Consider the following 15,345-nt stretch of genomic DNA (forward strand, 5'->3'; position numbering starts at 1 on the left):
TAATCTAACAGATGGGCTCAGTGCTACAAATAGCCTTTACTGACTTTAGGCCAACTTCTACACCCAATCTCTTTCTACTATAACAACACTGGCTTTTACAGACACACACACAATGACAGTAGGACCTCTTACTCGCCCTCCCTCCTTCCTGCCTTTTTGCTCAACTCCTTTGCAATCTTTTGCTCCTTTGTGCATCTTTTCAAAATCCCTTTACCCTAAAACTAACCCAACTCACCCTTGGTGCGGATCCACAGCGATGGCTCGTGGCTCGTTCAGCTCGGTGGTTATGAGCATTTTCCTTTTCCTGCCATCTCCCGTAGCGACAGATATGCTCTTATTGCCTGAGTCCGTCCAGTAGATGTTCTTGTGGACCCAGTCGACAGCAAGGCCCTCCGGGGAGTGGAGCGAATCGATGAGCGTCACCTGCTGTGATGAGTCACTGGCCTTGTTGATGTAAGCGCTGGTGGGCGGATGGAAAGGAAATGTATCAGTAAGTAATCTGGAAATTATAAAAGCCTAATCCATCACAGAGGTGCTGGCACGATGGATTTACTACCGTCTGGCTTCCTTTCCTTGGGAGGAATGACTTGATTGTGAGTGGCTTAGATATCTTGTTGGGAACATAGATTCTTCACTCTATTCAGGTGTGAGGGGCACCCAATCCTGACACCTTTATAACAACTTCAGCCTTCACACCAAACACAGCCTCCCAGGGAGAATGAGTCTGTCTTTTTCTATCAGCACCACATGCCTATATCTCCCCTTTAACCGAGTGTCCCTTTCTTGTCTTCAGTTTCTTTGATTTTCCTACTCCGTCCACTTACTCTGTCAACTCTTCTATCCCCATTCCCCACTGACATTTCCTTTACTGGTGAAAAATGTTAAAACTTAATAGATTACTGCCTCGACAATATATGAATGCAAGAGCAAGATGGAAGAAAAAATGCTTGATAAAAGGTTGGGACAAGCAATGTCCCAAGTTGCACAGTGCCTTCACATTTTAGCAACGCCTACAGGAGTAAGAGGAGACGGGAGGTGCATCTTAACTAAAGAAGAAGGTTGACTGGTAGTCAGAGCTTGGAGATGCTCACTGTTACATTTTGCCAACCCAAATGTCTTCATCTTTACAGTCAGGTGAGTGTGGGATGTTATTGTGTGAGTGTGATAGATAATCTATGGGTTCTCAAGAGTGCCTCAGGGTTTGTAACATGGATCCAACGCCACACTGTTTAACCCTCGAGGGTAAATTAAAACGGCTCAAGCATTGTGGACATGAAGGAAACCCATCGTGTTATTGATGCAGCATGCAGCTACTGAACTCTACTGAAAACGCCAGAACAAAAATTACATTTGACACAAATTCAATTTGAAACAATTTTCTTTTGCATTACATTCTGTTCTTTGATACTGAGTAATCGCGAGTTCCACTAAAACATATTTTCTGTTTAATCTCTTGTTCAATTTCTCCAATATTTAATTTTTACGAACACAGCGGATATAAAAATTCAACACGTCAGGTTTTCATGATGTATAAAAATGAAGAAAATGAGATCAAGGTAAACGATTTAAGAAAATCATTTCCACCTTTAAAGTTTAACCTGCACAATTCACAGTCACTCTTCAATTCTATTTGGGTGGGGGACAATCACTGAAAAACTTACAATTACCTGGCTGCACAAATGTGCGCAGCCTTAGACTAAAATACTGTTAAATACCTCTTTTGATTTTACTACACCGTTCAGTCTTTTTGGCTAGGAGTTTGCCACAGCACTGCGTCTCTTGATTTGGCAATACTTAACAGTCTTCTTTGGAAAAGTACCACAAATCATCGTCAGGTCACCCCACAGGTTTTGATTTGGATTCAGGTCTAAGTCTTTCCAAAACTTTAATCATCAGGTGAAGACATTCTTTTGTATTGGATGATTTGGGTCATTGTTGTGCTAAAGGGTGAAATTCCTCATCATTTTCATCTAGCAGCTGCTTTAAGTTTTTGTGCCAAATTGGTATCAGTATTGGAACTGCTCATATTTCCGTCCATTTTGAGTAAAACACAATGTATTTTATGGTATATTTTACAGCTTGGACATTCTTGTGTACCCTTCTCCTGACTGATACCTTTAAATCATGAGATCTCGTTAACGCTTTATAAGCTTTTTCTGGACCATGGCTTTTAATTTATGCATGTCACATTAAAAATGGACAAAGTTCTGAAGTCATTTTTCTTGGGGTCATATTTTCTCAACATCACAAATCCAGATATTTTGACAGTGCTATGAAGATGTTTTATATCCACTTTATATTCTTTTACTCACTCCAATTTCACTATGTCCTTAATTTGAGTTAGAAAATCTTCACATAGACTTAGGTTGAACAGGTTGGTGGGCTGAACAGAGGCTTCGGGCACAGTGAAGAATAAGACAGAGACAGATGAGTCCAAGTCCACTGAGCAGATTGCATGTTTAATTGGTTGAACCATTGTTTGCAACAGACATCTCCATCATTGGGAGAAGGTAACAAGTCATCGACCCGTGGCATGCTAATCACTATGAACTAGTCTGGAAAACCACATTATCACATTGAGGGTGAATGAGTAGTGCAGACTTTAATAAGCCTAACTATTTCGTATATCACCTTATCAGGGAACAAAACAAAATAAATAAAAAAAACCCCACAATTTACTGATAGTAGTCCAACCTAATAAGCTCCGATTTCTAATTTCATCTCTACCTGGGGTTAAGATCTGTCACCAAGGCAACTTGGACAATTTGCTTACATATATTCTACTGTGGCGTTACAGGAGAAAAGAAAACATATGGTAATGTCAAAAAGAGCAGATATTCTAAACAGCAGGAAAACTTGATTCTGATGCTATGCACTTGGGTGCAAGTGCAGAAGATTTTGCTTTGAAAGATTAGAGAAAAGAAAACACCATCAAGGACAACGCCAAGTAGATTAAGCTGTATAACTTCCCTTGCTGTTTGCTACTTAAAGCAACTTTTGATATGTGAGTTTATTTACGGCATCGAAAAATAGACTTCGCTGTGAAAAATGAGTTCATTTGTCCGTTCCCTGTCACAAGCCCTTGACTGTGTTACCAAGTTTGTGTGGGAAAATGTCTGCGTGTGAATGTGTGTGTATGGAGATGAATAATGGCAGCGATTATTGAGGCAGTGAAATTAGTGAGAGCATATGGCTCAGCTGAGATGATAGAAAGCCCCTCCCACAACCTGTCAGCCATCAGGGTGACACAAACACACACACAAATGTATGAGCAAAGCTATGATATGTGCACACACACAGACTCACACAGTGTGTGTGAAGGACAAACAGGTGCGGCTGACTCACTACCAGAAGGTGTGACAGGTTGAAGCACACAAGATGGATGGACAGAGGAGAAAGATAATGAACATGTTGGCTGAAGAATGACAAAAGTGAGTTATCTAACTTTAAGGTCCTGCGTCTATACAGTGGGTTTCATCGTTTTATATGGGCTTCCTCTGCCTTTATAGACAGAATATATACACATCATTTACAGCATTTCAATAATTACACTGAAATATACAATTATAGATCATTTTTCTGTCGATTAAACAGAATGATCCAGCAAAATCTAGTGCGTTTTCAGTTCTGTGTAGCAGTACCTGATAGGGTTAAATAGATAATTTAAAAAATAAATATAACTTGTCATTGTGTGTGCGTGCTGTATGTGTGTGTACCTGTATATTTTCTGATGATACAGATCACACCAGAACATCTTGTTGGTGGACACGTCCACATCCAGGGCCACGGCATTCTTCAGTGTAGGGACCACTTGTGTGTACTCACTCTTCAGCAGGTGAATACGACGGATTTCATGACGGTTAGTGAACAGCAGGTACGGACTCTTTCCTGTTGGAAAAGGAAAGATGTTTATGTTACCATCAATGAAACCACTGGACAGAGAAGTTATACAGAACAGCTCATCTGCCCTGTAACCCACTGCTGTGACTCTAAATTAGGAACCTACCAAATATGGGCCGTTTGTACTGCTTTTGCTCTTGGTATGTCACAGGGAAATATTTGTTACCCTTGCAAAATACCTGTACGTGAAAGCTGAACTTGTGAATCTGTACTGTTATAGGCATTTGCAGCTAGACTGCTGACTAGAACCGAAAGTATGAGCACATCACTCCAGTCCTGGCCTCTCTGCATTGGCATCGTGCCTCATTTTAGAATTCAGTTTATGATTGTTTGATCAAGGCTCTTAATGGGCGGCCCCTAGCTTGTATTACCAGTCTTATTCATTTATATTCACCAATATTTCCCAGTCTCACAGACCCACTGGTGAAGGCCTCTTACTGTACATGTCGTTGCTCCACAGTTTTCAAATCTACACAATCACACGAAAGCCGAAGTTCTGATAGGACTCTATGCAGTCCTCTGAAAAACTAAGTACTCTTCATGATTCAGTAGCTTGTAGAATCACCTTTGCAATAACTTGAAGCTACTGAAGAACTTTGGTTGACTGTTCACAACGTTGGTTGAGTTTTGGCAGGATGATGCATAACTCGGGTGTAGGTCTGGATGACCTTAATTGGACCTTTGCAACACCTTCATTCTTTTCTTTTTCATTCTGTTATAGATTTGCTGCTGTGTTTGACATCATTGTCTTGTAGCATGACTGAATTTGGGTAAAGCTTTAGCTGTCAGTCAGATGGCCTCATATTTGATTCTAAAATACTTTGGTATACAGCATCGTGCTTGACAGTTGGTATGAAGTGTTTGTGTTGATTATGTCGTGTTTGGGTTTTGCCAAACGTGGGGCTGTGCATTATGGCCAAACATTTCCACTTTGTTCTCATCTGTCCACAGGACATGGTTCCAGAAGTCTTGTGGTTTCCTCAGATGAACTCTGTAAAGCTAAGGTGTGTTTGCCGCTGTCTTTCTTAAGAGAAGAGGCTATCGCCACACTTGTTCAATCTTTTTGTGGCATCATGAACTGTCATGAACTTTGACATTTAACACCCTAATAGGGTTTTTTAAAGTCTGAGATGTAGCTCTTGGGGTTTTAAGCAATTTCTCTGGGCATTGCATGGCCTGACCTTAAGAGGAATTTATTGGGACGCCCATTCCTGGGAACATTGTGACATTTTGTTAACACACATACACACAAAATAGGCTGTTCTAGTGTTTCCCTTTGCTATTCTTCACCAGTCTAATAACCTACATACTGTTGTGTACAAAGATACCGTGGGTAGTGCTGAGTGTTTAGCCTTATTCCCAAAAGGGAACATAATGTAAGCCAACTGTACTTTGCATTTGTACTATTTAGGTCCTTAAAGCATGTATTTTTGATGATGTGAACATAAATTATGTATCCAAACAACCCCTTTAAAATAATGTTTCCCATCTACACATAGATTTTAGAACAACATCATATTATTGAGTGAGTTTTTCACACAATTATGCACAACAGGGAAAATGATGTATGTGGTATGATTCAGTCCACATGGAAAACACACACCCCTTTTTAAAGACTATTGTTTTGGAATAAACATGCAAGTGTGGTGTCCTACTGTTGGAAAAAGTTACATTACTCTTGTTAGTGAAGTGACCCAACAAGAGCCATGCCACAGTCTATTTTAAGTACAACAGTGCATTGCTGGGGTTTTTTTTCAGGGGCATTCAGGATGTGGCGTTCACTGGCACATTAGTTACCTGGTAGCGGACACACTTCAGCTGACTGAAGGTGAGGATGGCTCAAGCATTTGAATAATTCTAGGTAGGTGACAAGGTCAACTCTAGCACACAGAGATACCTTAGTTTGTGAGCATGGGAGCATTGCTGTGACATCTATATTTTTGTCATCAAGCACTTTCAACCTAAAATACAAGAAATGTAGTCCTGGACTCTCACTACAGTGCAGCTAATAATACATTAATGTTTCTTTTAATTTAGCAGCACTGGTGTGTCCTGGATTGCCACTCCCATTACATTTTCCAGCACGTTTTTTCACGTTTGTTCTCTGTCCTAGCTGTCACGTCATCTTTATTCTCCACTGTCCACAAAAATCAAAACAGCATTCAAACAAGACAAAGCCGGCCGGCAGCAACGTTCGAGCGTGCACAGACAGCACAAACTCCTACTTTCACACAGACTCAACCGTGCTTTGACAGGTTTCCTCAGCCCTGGTTTATTACAGGCCACTGCACAAGGAGAAAATATTACAGTTCTACTACTGCTAGGATCCAATCATTTTTCTCTTACTGCTGGTTTGTAATCATCAATTTCCCCTGCTGAGAGGGCGAGCGAGCGAGAAAGCGAGACAGAGACAAAGGAACAGGCAAGCGCAAGTAAATCTGACAAATGCAGGTAAAGTCAGGGAGAAAAGATCATTAAGAGGATGTAATTAAGGAAGGACGAAGGAAAAAGCCATCAACAAAACAAGTGAAAACATGGGAAAGTGGGAAAAAGAGAGAGAAAAGTAAGAACATTTTGAAGCCTGTATAATGAGGACATGGATAACTCCGACATGTCTTTCATCAATCCCCACAGACTCACTTTTTCACGACAATATCTCTTATCCCTCATCGGTGTTGTCACAGCAATATGTCCTTCTGAAGTTTATTTTTTAAAAAAAGAAAAAAAGAAGCTGAGTCACTGTTTTCCAAAAGGCCCCAGCACTACAGATGTCATCAAAAAGTGCAAGATTATCTCTTCTACAAGATATTGCAAAGCTACAGTCAGCTATCTGAACAGCAACATGGTTCCATAAATATATTTTAATCTGCAGTGCTCGTTCAGGGCTGCTCTGCCCCATCAGCCAATTAAGATAAAGCTGCAAAAGGATAAGTGCAGCCTGGGAAACACTGTTATTGTTGAGTTAAACACTGTTATATACATGACATTCCTGCAGTGATACCTTTGTTCCATTTACAGGGCACACAAAGCAACTAAAGCAACCTGCTGTGTTCACTTTTTGGACAGCAGCTTCATCACAGTGTGAAACAAGCTGCTGCAGCTTCATCCCTGCCTTCTTCTGGCTAGCTGCCACTCTGAAAACATCCTGAGCGCTCGTGAGCCAATATACTGAAAGTGAACTGTAAATATATCGTGTGACATCATGTTTACCATTTGGTTCCAAATGATATCTTCTCATTTTCAATCCCAAATGTGCAGAACAGGAGCGTCCTGTTTGTTACTGCAGGAATGGCTTCAGTCTGTGAACCACAGGCTGTGTCTGTCAGGACCCACAGGCTTAATCATTCAAACCAAAACTTTCAACAGAGTTCTGTCATAGTGCTTGTTGCCCGTTTCCATCCTTTACATTATGACCCCAGTGTGTGGAACTTGTCTTTATTATAGGTCTCCACTTACAGACCTTATCACGTTCTCATTCATGCAAACATCGAAATCAGCCAATCACATGGCAGAAGCTCAATGCAGACATCAGCTGGAGTTCAAGGCAAGCATCTGAATGAACATGGCATGACTAGATATCAGACGTGCTTTAGAAGTTGCTGGGACTTTCCAACACAATCATCTCCGAGGTTTACAGAGGACGGTCTGAACGTAACAGGCGAGCAGCAGTTCTCTGGGAGAAGATGCTTCAGTGATGTCAGAGAAGAAGTGTGTCGAGCGTGACAGGAAGGTAAGAGTGACTCAAATAACCACCTGTTACCACCAAAGAGCTTCTCTGAATGCACCTCATGTTGGAAAGCAGATGGGCTACAGCAGCATCAGACCACAGGGCGCCACATCGCCCAGCTACAAACAGAAACCTGAGGTTGCAGTATGCACAGGCTTTCTGTAGCAGACTTTGGTATAAACATCATAACTGCATGGATTCCTCCTGCATTGGATCAGTGGTGCTACAGTGTGAGGGATATTTCCACGTCCATGCCTTTCTAACCACAGTGTACCAACTCCTGCAGGACGATGTGTAACAAAGCACCAGTCCTCTAACTGGTTTCATGAACAGTTCATGGTCCACAAATAGTCCCCACAGCTATTTGTAAAGATAAGAGGATAGATGGGTGGACGGGTTTTAATTGCGTTCTGTACGTAGTACGTATAAAACAGAGCATGTGTACAGATATTTTCAGATCTAATGAAAAGTCTTAATAGTCACTTACTGTTGCAGCCAGCTATGACCACCCGGACATCTATGGCGGCATGCTCTTTAATGATCTGCACAAACAGATAATAGTTTTCAGTATTTGGGCTCTACACCATGAAACCGTGACTGGAGTTCAGTGAAAATATGCAGCTGGTGCTCCTGTGCAGTGCAGCGCTGGAGAAAGGGCCAGAACCTGTCTGATGGCTTTAGCTCCCACTGAGTCAATGAAAGTTGCAGACGTCCAGTCCAGGATGATGGAGTGGACTGTGCTGAAAGGCTCAAGGAAGACCGCCTCCTCTGAGTCGCCATGTCTGTCGCCAAACTGGCCGTTCTTCTGATCCTCCGCCACGTGGCTCTGGGACAAAACGTCATGAGTCACTGCCTCATCCTTGTACTAGAAACAAAGCAGCACCACAAAACATATTTTATATATATATATATATATATATATATATACACACATACATACACACACACACACACACACACACACGACCGTCACATGAGTGTGTATTTAACCTGTTGACAAAGCTCAAAGTTTGGATAGACAAAAGAAAAGCAGTGACCCACCTTGGCACAGATTTTCAGCAGAGACGACCGATTGCTGTTCGTCTTCTCCTTTCTTTTTTTTTTTGGGCTTTCCGAGCAGCTTGTAAGTGTTCAGGGTTTAGCCCCGTCTGTAAAGATCAACATAATCACAACAGAGCTGTTAACATCCAACTCAGCACGTCATTCTTCCTCACTCATTTACCTCTACCATTACCTCACGTCTTATTTTGGCATTTTCTCTGATAATTATTCATATTACATTACATAATACACTTGTTATTAATCTCATGTCTTTATCCTGTCTTCCTTCTCTCCCCCCAACCAATCACAGCAGATGGCCCCGCCCCTCCCTGAGCCTGGTTCTGCTGGAGGTTTCTTCCTGTTAAAAGGGAGTTTTTCCTTCCCGCTGTTGCCAAAGTGCTGCTCATAGGGGGTCATATGATTGTTGGGTTTTTCTCTGTATCTATTAATGTAGGGTCTACCTTACAATATAAAGCACCTTGCGGTGACTGTTGTTGTGACTTGGCGCTGTGTAAATAAAGCTGAATTGAATATGAAAAACAAAAATGAGAACTGAAACAATGTTTACAAAACAAACACATATCGACGTCTTTACTTTTGAACTTTAACACAATAAGCATGAAGCACATGATCAACTGCTTTCAGTAACATCTGTGCTTCACCTGATTTGTCACAAAACAAGTGTTAATCTTGCACAAAGATAACCTGAGTAAAAGCAAAATGCAGTTTTCAATGTGTGATTTCATTGTTTAACCAACACAAGCTATCTAAACCTGCACCTAGGTGAAAACGTAATTACCCAGAATTCATAGTTCCATCAACTGTCCAAGCTCTGAAGCAGTAAAGTAATGACCCTGTTACCCTTTGCAGCTGATCGTGGCACCGTGTTGCTTTTTGAGCTCTTGTAGCGTCTCTTTGTGTTATTGATGCGATCAGGCATGGCTGTGACTCGTAAACACTGAGCTCAATCCATGATCTTACAACGGGACTCTTTTCCCCTTTAAGGACTCAACATGCCTCCACAGTAGCAACAGAGACTGATCCCTAGGAATCAGGTGTTGCTGGTAAAGCTGGCACAGTTACTCCTTAGGTTAAGACTGGGAGAGGCTGGGAATATTTCCCACACGGTGCTTAGATACTGGATAAACCTTTAATTCACACAGTAAAGTTAAAATGTATTCTTTGCTCTTAGTTATTTGAACACACAGAAAAGCAGAAATGACAAACGTAGAAACGTTTTCACTGAACTGTTGAAGCTTCAGCTGTAACGTGAACAGGCTACAACTGCAAACCTTCATTTGTAGCCAAGACAGTGAAAACACAAGCAAACTGACTTCCTGCTCATCTCAAAGTAGAGCTGTGCTCGCATCTACCACCAGATGATTACACGCTCACGCTGCTCCTCTCAGACTGAGTCAGGTAAGACCCAGTGATAATAAGTGCTTCACATATTTCCCCCACAAAAGGGTTTCTGTTTGCTTCCACACACTCAAACACACTGCTACCTTCTCCTTGAGGCTGTTCACATACAGGTCACTGTTAGCAAAGTAGATTGAAGAGTTGGAGTGGAAGATCTTAATCCCCTCATATTCAGCCGCCTGAGAACACAAACAGCAGGCTTGGTCAGTGTGGATGTTTCACACGGAGCAGGTTTCTCTCCTCACACATTTACCTCTTCATACTCGTCAACGTCACAGTAGAGCCCCGTGTTAGCGACGTGACCCAGGATGGAAGTTTTAGGGCTGGAAGAGAAAGAAAACAGCTCAGAGCACAAATCAAACCTGCTCTTTGAAAACTCTCACAGCTGCCTTTAAGCTTCAGTTCAAGGAAAAACACATATCCGAATCATTACCTCTGTGTCCTGTATATGACTGTCAATATGGCAAATGTGACGGCCACCAGGAGGCCGTAGTCCAGTCCCAGCAGCACAGAAGCGATAAAGGCGATCACCCAGATGGCCTGAGAGGACAAAAAGGAAAGTAACATGAAACTAGCATGAAGAGGAAGCGTTTTGCAAGACCAAAGCAGTTTTAACATAAGCAAATGTCTTCAGACGACGTGCATTTATCTCCTGCACATTATAGTCACACTTCTGTCTGCAAGCTCAGCTTCTCCACCGTGTATTCACTCGGGTTCACATAAACACCTCTCAGAGTAACGGTGCACTTTAAGTCAGCTAAGCTTGGTTTTAAAGACTGACCAGTTCAATCTTGCTGGTCCTCCACAGACTGGGAATGTCTCTGAACTGCTTGAACATCCCTATGAGGTTGACCATGATGATGGCAGCCAGCGCAGTCTGAGAAACACAAGCAAACGAGAGCCAAAGAAGACATATAGGTGTGTGCGGTCTCACAGGTCACGCCCAAACGTCAGACGGGAACTCACCTGAGGGAGCGGCTCGAAGACAAAGCCGACGGCCACCACCACCACCAGCACCAGCAGCGACGCCAGGAGCCCTGCAATCTAAAGCACACACATAAAAAAAGCAATAACTCCATCAACACACCTCTCACTCTAACAACAGCTTTACAGCACCAATTTAGATAGTGTAATCACTCCTGCAGCTCGTGTGTGTCACCTGTGTTTTGCCTCCTGTGCTCTCCTGGACCAGACTCCTCGACATGGAGCAGGTGACGGCAAACGTTTGGAAGAAGGAGCTGATGAAGTTACACAGGCCGAGTGCAATGAGCTCCTGAAAGTGGACACGTGGAGGAAAACCGTGAAAAAGAGAGGAAAGTCCTTCTGCAACAACATTTACACACGTCAGCTTTGGACAATTTCAGGAAAATGCGACCCGTATATTTTCCACAGTCGTGCTTTACTAAATGCGTGACCTGCATTTATGTGTCAGCTATGTGTCACTGGAGGACACGCTTTGCTCAGTCTTCAACGAATAGTACAGTCAGGCAACTATACAACGCTCCAAACAACTCAGTGTTCAATGAAATGAACACGTTCCAACAAACTGGAACAATGAACCTTTTTGTGAGCAGCATTTCCAATATCAGCGTGCAGGATAAAAATATAACTTTACAAGATTTGCAACAAACAGCTAGAGGACGTCCCATCATCCAGAAGATCCAAAGTGTCCTAACCAAACATTTAGTCACACACAGTGCCAGAGGCTCATCAGCAGCTCACCCCGTGGACACACTCACCTGGTTGCCATCCACACTGTAGCCATGTTTCAGGGCAAAGATCTTGGCCAGCAAGACGTCCATGGAGAATCCTACAATCGCTATAGCAAAAGAATCTGTGACCAAATTGGGCAGCAGCGAGATGTTTGGGGCAGCAGGAGGGCGAAGCCTGTAACCAATAAGACAACATCTGTATACCTCTGTCACATACGTGTAGAGAACACGAGCTTAAACCAAAAGACACTTAAACAAATCCATAGAGTGTGCGGCCTACCCTGTTGGTATGTTCCCAACCACATGGACCTTGTATTCCTTTGATAACGACAAACCATAGGAGATGCCCGTGGACACGATGACCACAATGATCTCTCCAGGAATGGGAATGGGCAGCTTCTTCTTGAAGCGCTCGTTGAGAATTTTGATCACGTAAAGGAAGATGATACACCCGAGCCCCAGAAGGAAAGTGGCAATATTGGTGCTGGTGATTCTGCTGAGCACTGCTTTGACACTCTGCAGTGACAGAAAGGTAAGTGTTAGCGATTCATTGACCATTATGGGAAGGAGAAAGACAGGGCCTCTCAAAACTCACATAAATAGCAGAGAGAAACCCAGAATAACGCTGCGTTTCCACCCCCAGCAAGTACTTCAGCTGGGAGATGACGACGTGCATGGATGCTGCTGTGGTGAAGCCTCGCACCAGGGGCTCGGTGAGGTAGATTGCTACAAAGCCAAACCTGAGAAGACCTAAAACAATCTAAAGGAATGCAGAAGAAGAGGGGGGTCAAAAACAATGTTTCATACAGAAACATTTAAAATCGAGTTGATACATCAACAGTGATTCAGACATGCTGCTGCTGCTGCTTTGGATAAACAGTGAGATTAGCCACGGCTGCTCTGCAGGCGGGAGGCTGACCTGGATGAGTTGTGACCATCACGGCCACCTGGACCCTGCTCTTATCACGAAGCTCCACGTTGATGGCATCAGATGCGTTGGATCCAGTAGCATTGATATTCATAAACATGCTGTCTGGTGCCTCCCTCACAGCGACGCCCCCAATCATCAGACTTATGACAGCAAAGGTACCTGCAGGTCATCGACACAAACGCAGCGCTATGATAGGCTGGGGTCAAAGCTGATGTCGAGTACAACGAGCGCTCAAACGCAGCACAGAAACTGCAGACTTGTGCTCGCACCGGCCTTTCCTCTCACCACCCTGTGACGGTAAAGGCCGTCCTGCCTCACACTTGAAAAGCAGCCCAATAATTTCCTCTCGTTCTCTGCCAGAGGGGACTGTCATCATTCCCACAGCAACCTGATGTCAGGCCAGATTTTGGCCAGCGGTGATTTACAATCTTTGCAGATTAGCTTCTCAGCTTCAAAGGGTTGAGCAGGTCTAGTTTATTGGACCCATTTGTTGGACGGATTTAAACTGACAATCGAGACAAGCGTGACAGCGTTGGAGAAAAGAAAGCAGCCAGATTGGTGAGACAACTGAGGCTGGGTTTAATGAAATCTGCTTATGTCAGTCTTTACGTAGTTAGAGGCAGCGAGTTTTACAATCCCAGTTGTGGAAGATGTTAGAAAGTGAAGTTTTACAACATCTGTCAAGCTCAAATTTTAAAAACCTTCCACAGGACACACGTTCTGAGGGGTTATAATGTTACAGTTTTTGCTGTTTTGTTTTTACATTTACTAAACTTTCGAATTCACAAAAATGATGTGGGTACATGCTGATTATCACTTAGGCTACGTTCACACTGCAGGCGAAAGCGCATCAAATCCGACTTTTCTGACCCTGTGCGACTCATATCCGATCATGGTGTGACAGTGTGAACGGCACAAATCCGACCTGGGTCACTTTCATATGTGGTCCTGAATCCGATACATATCTGATGTTTCAGAAATCGACTGCTGTTTGATGGTCATGTCGCATTAAATCCGTCTTTTACGTCACTGACACAAGACAGACGCCAATTATCAGCGCCGGAGAAGACATCGCGAACGTTTCCTGACCATCCCGTGAAACTGTTTGGAAGACAACGTTGGAGAAACGTGAACATTTTATTTGTACCGTATAATCTGCAGATTCTGACAGAAATCTATCCTCTGAAGCACTGCTCCTCTAAAACAGCAATAAGGATCATTATTAGGTTATCTACATTATTATGTAAATAACAAAATAACTTAAAGCAAAAATTGGGAAACATGAAGTCCGAAGTCTTTATATTAAGGTCATCAGTCAAACATACTGTTGCTCTGGGTCTAAACAGAGCGCGTTGTGTGTGACGTCTTCTTTTGCGCGTTTGCTGTCACATTTTATATGTAGTGTGAATGAGCAGACAAAAGAATCGGATTTGATCAAAAAATCTGAATTGAGCATCAAGACCTGCAGAGTGAACATAGCCTAAGAGACTAAAAACATTTAAACCTGCTTGGATTGAAACCAGAGCACAAGGTTAAGCCTCTGTGGGCAGTATTTACTTTAAAGGTAGAGGTCAAAGGTGACATTTGGATGCAGATGTGAGCCCCAGCATCACTTCCTCAATGTTAATCAGAATTTTAAAAACATTTTAGGAACGTTTGAAGATCCGGTAATAACGTCATATTTACAGTCCCCATAAACACTCTCAGTGAGAAGGTAAGCAGCATGTATACAGCACTGTCTGTATAATATCAATACACATGTATGAATGACAGTTTAAGTTAGAAGGTTTTGTCAGTTTTTAACCAATAAAATCATTAGTGGAGCTTGAAGACCTCGGTGGATGTCAGTCAAATATGAATGGAGTCTTAACATGACGTCACTACACACACACACACACACACCACACACACACACACACACACACACACACACACACACACACACACACACACACACACACACACACACACACACACACACACACACACACACACACACCCCTCGTCTATCATGTGATAACGGGGTTTTCTTATTTGCTTTCAGAACCTGCACCTGTAGGTAGAGTTATCCACCCTCACGTGCACACAGACAGAGAACCACGGTACAAACTACTGCAAACAGAAGAACAAACTGTAACCTACAAAGTAACACAGCTGTGACGAGATCATCTGCACTGTGGGAGCAGAAGCCTTCGTCTGGAAGGCAGAAACTGAATCTCACTATGCAAAGTGTGTGAGACATGAAGCACTGTGGTTTAGTCTGTGGGACCACGGAGCTCTTTCAGCTCTTTCCGTTCTTCACAGAGAAATATCCAAACCATCGCACATACGAAGAGGACCACGAAGGTTTAATAAAAGCACAGTTGGCTTTAACAAAATGAAACGTAATATTTTTATCGCACCTGTCCTTTTTCAGGAAAACCTCTCCCACACACAGTTGCACTAAACCAAACATCACTGCAGCACTTTGGTGCTGTTCATCAAGTGTGCGCTGTCTGATGACAGGCTCATCTGTGTCTTATTCTGCCATAATGTGACGTGTTGTTTCCTCACCATGTGACAGTTTTACAGGAACACTTCCTGTTTGTGAGGTGCTTCATTGGGTCCAACTGTCA

At 42.9% G+C, this 15,345-nt stretch overlaps 1 pseudogene; it reads right to left on the reverse strand.

The window, feature by feature from the left end:
* Nucleotides 1–15,345, reverse strand: part of LOC113008944 (prestin-like) — a 35,935-nt pseudogene that overhangs the window by 16,732 nt on the left and 3,858 nt on the right.

The sequence above is a fragment of the Astatotilapia calliptera genome, chromosome 17 (genome assembly GCF_900246225.1).
Source record: "Astatotilapia calliptera chromosome 17, fAstCal1.2, whole genome shotgun sequence".
Classification (NCBI taxonomy): domain Eukaryota; kingdom Metazoa; phylum Chordata; class Actinopteri; order Cichliformes; family Cichlidae; genus Astatotilapia; species Astatotilapia calliptera.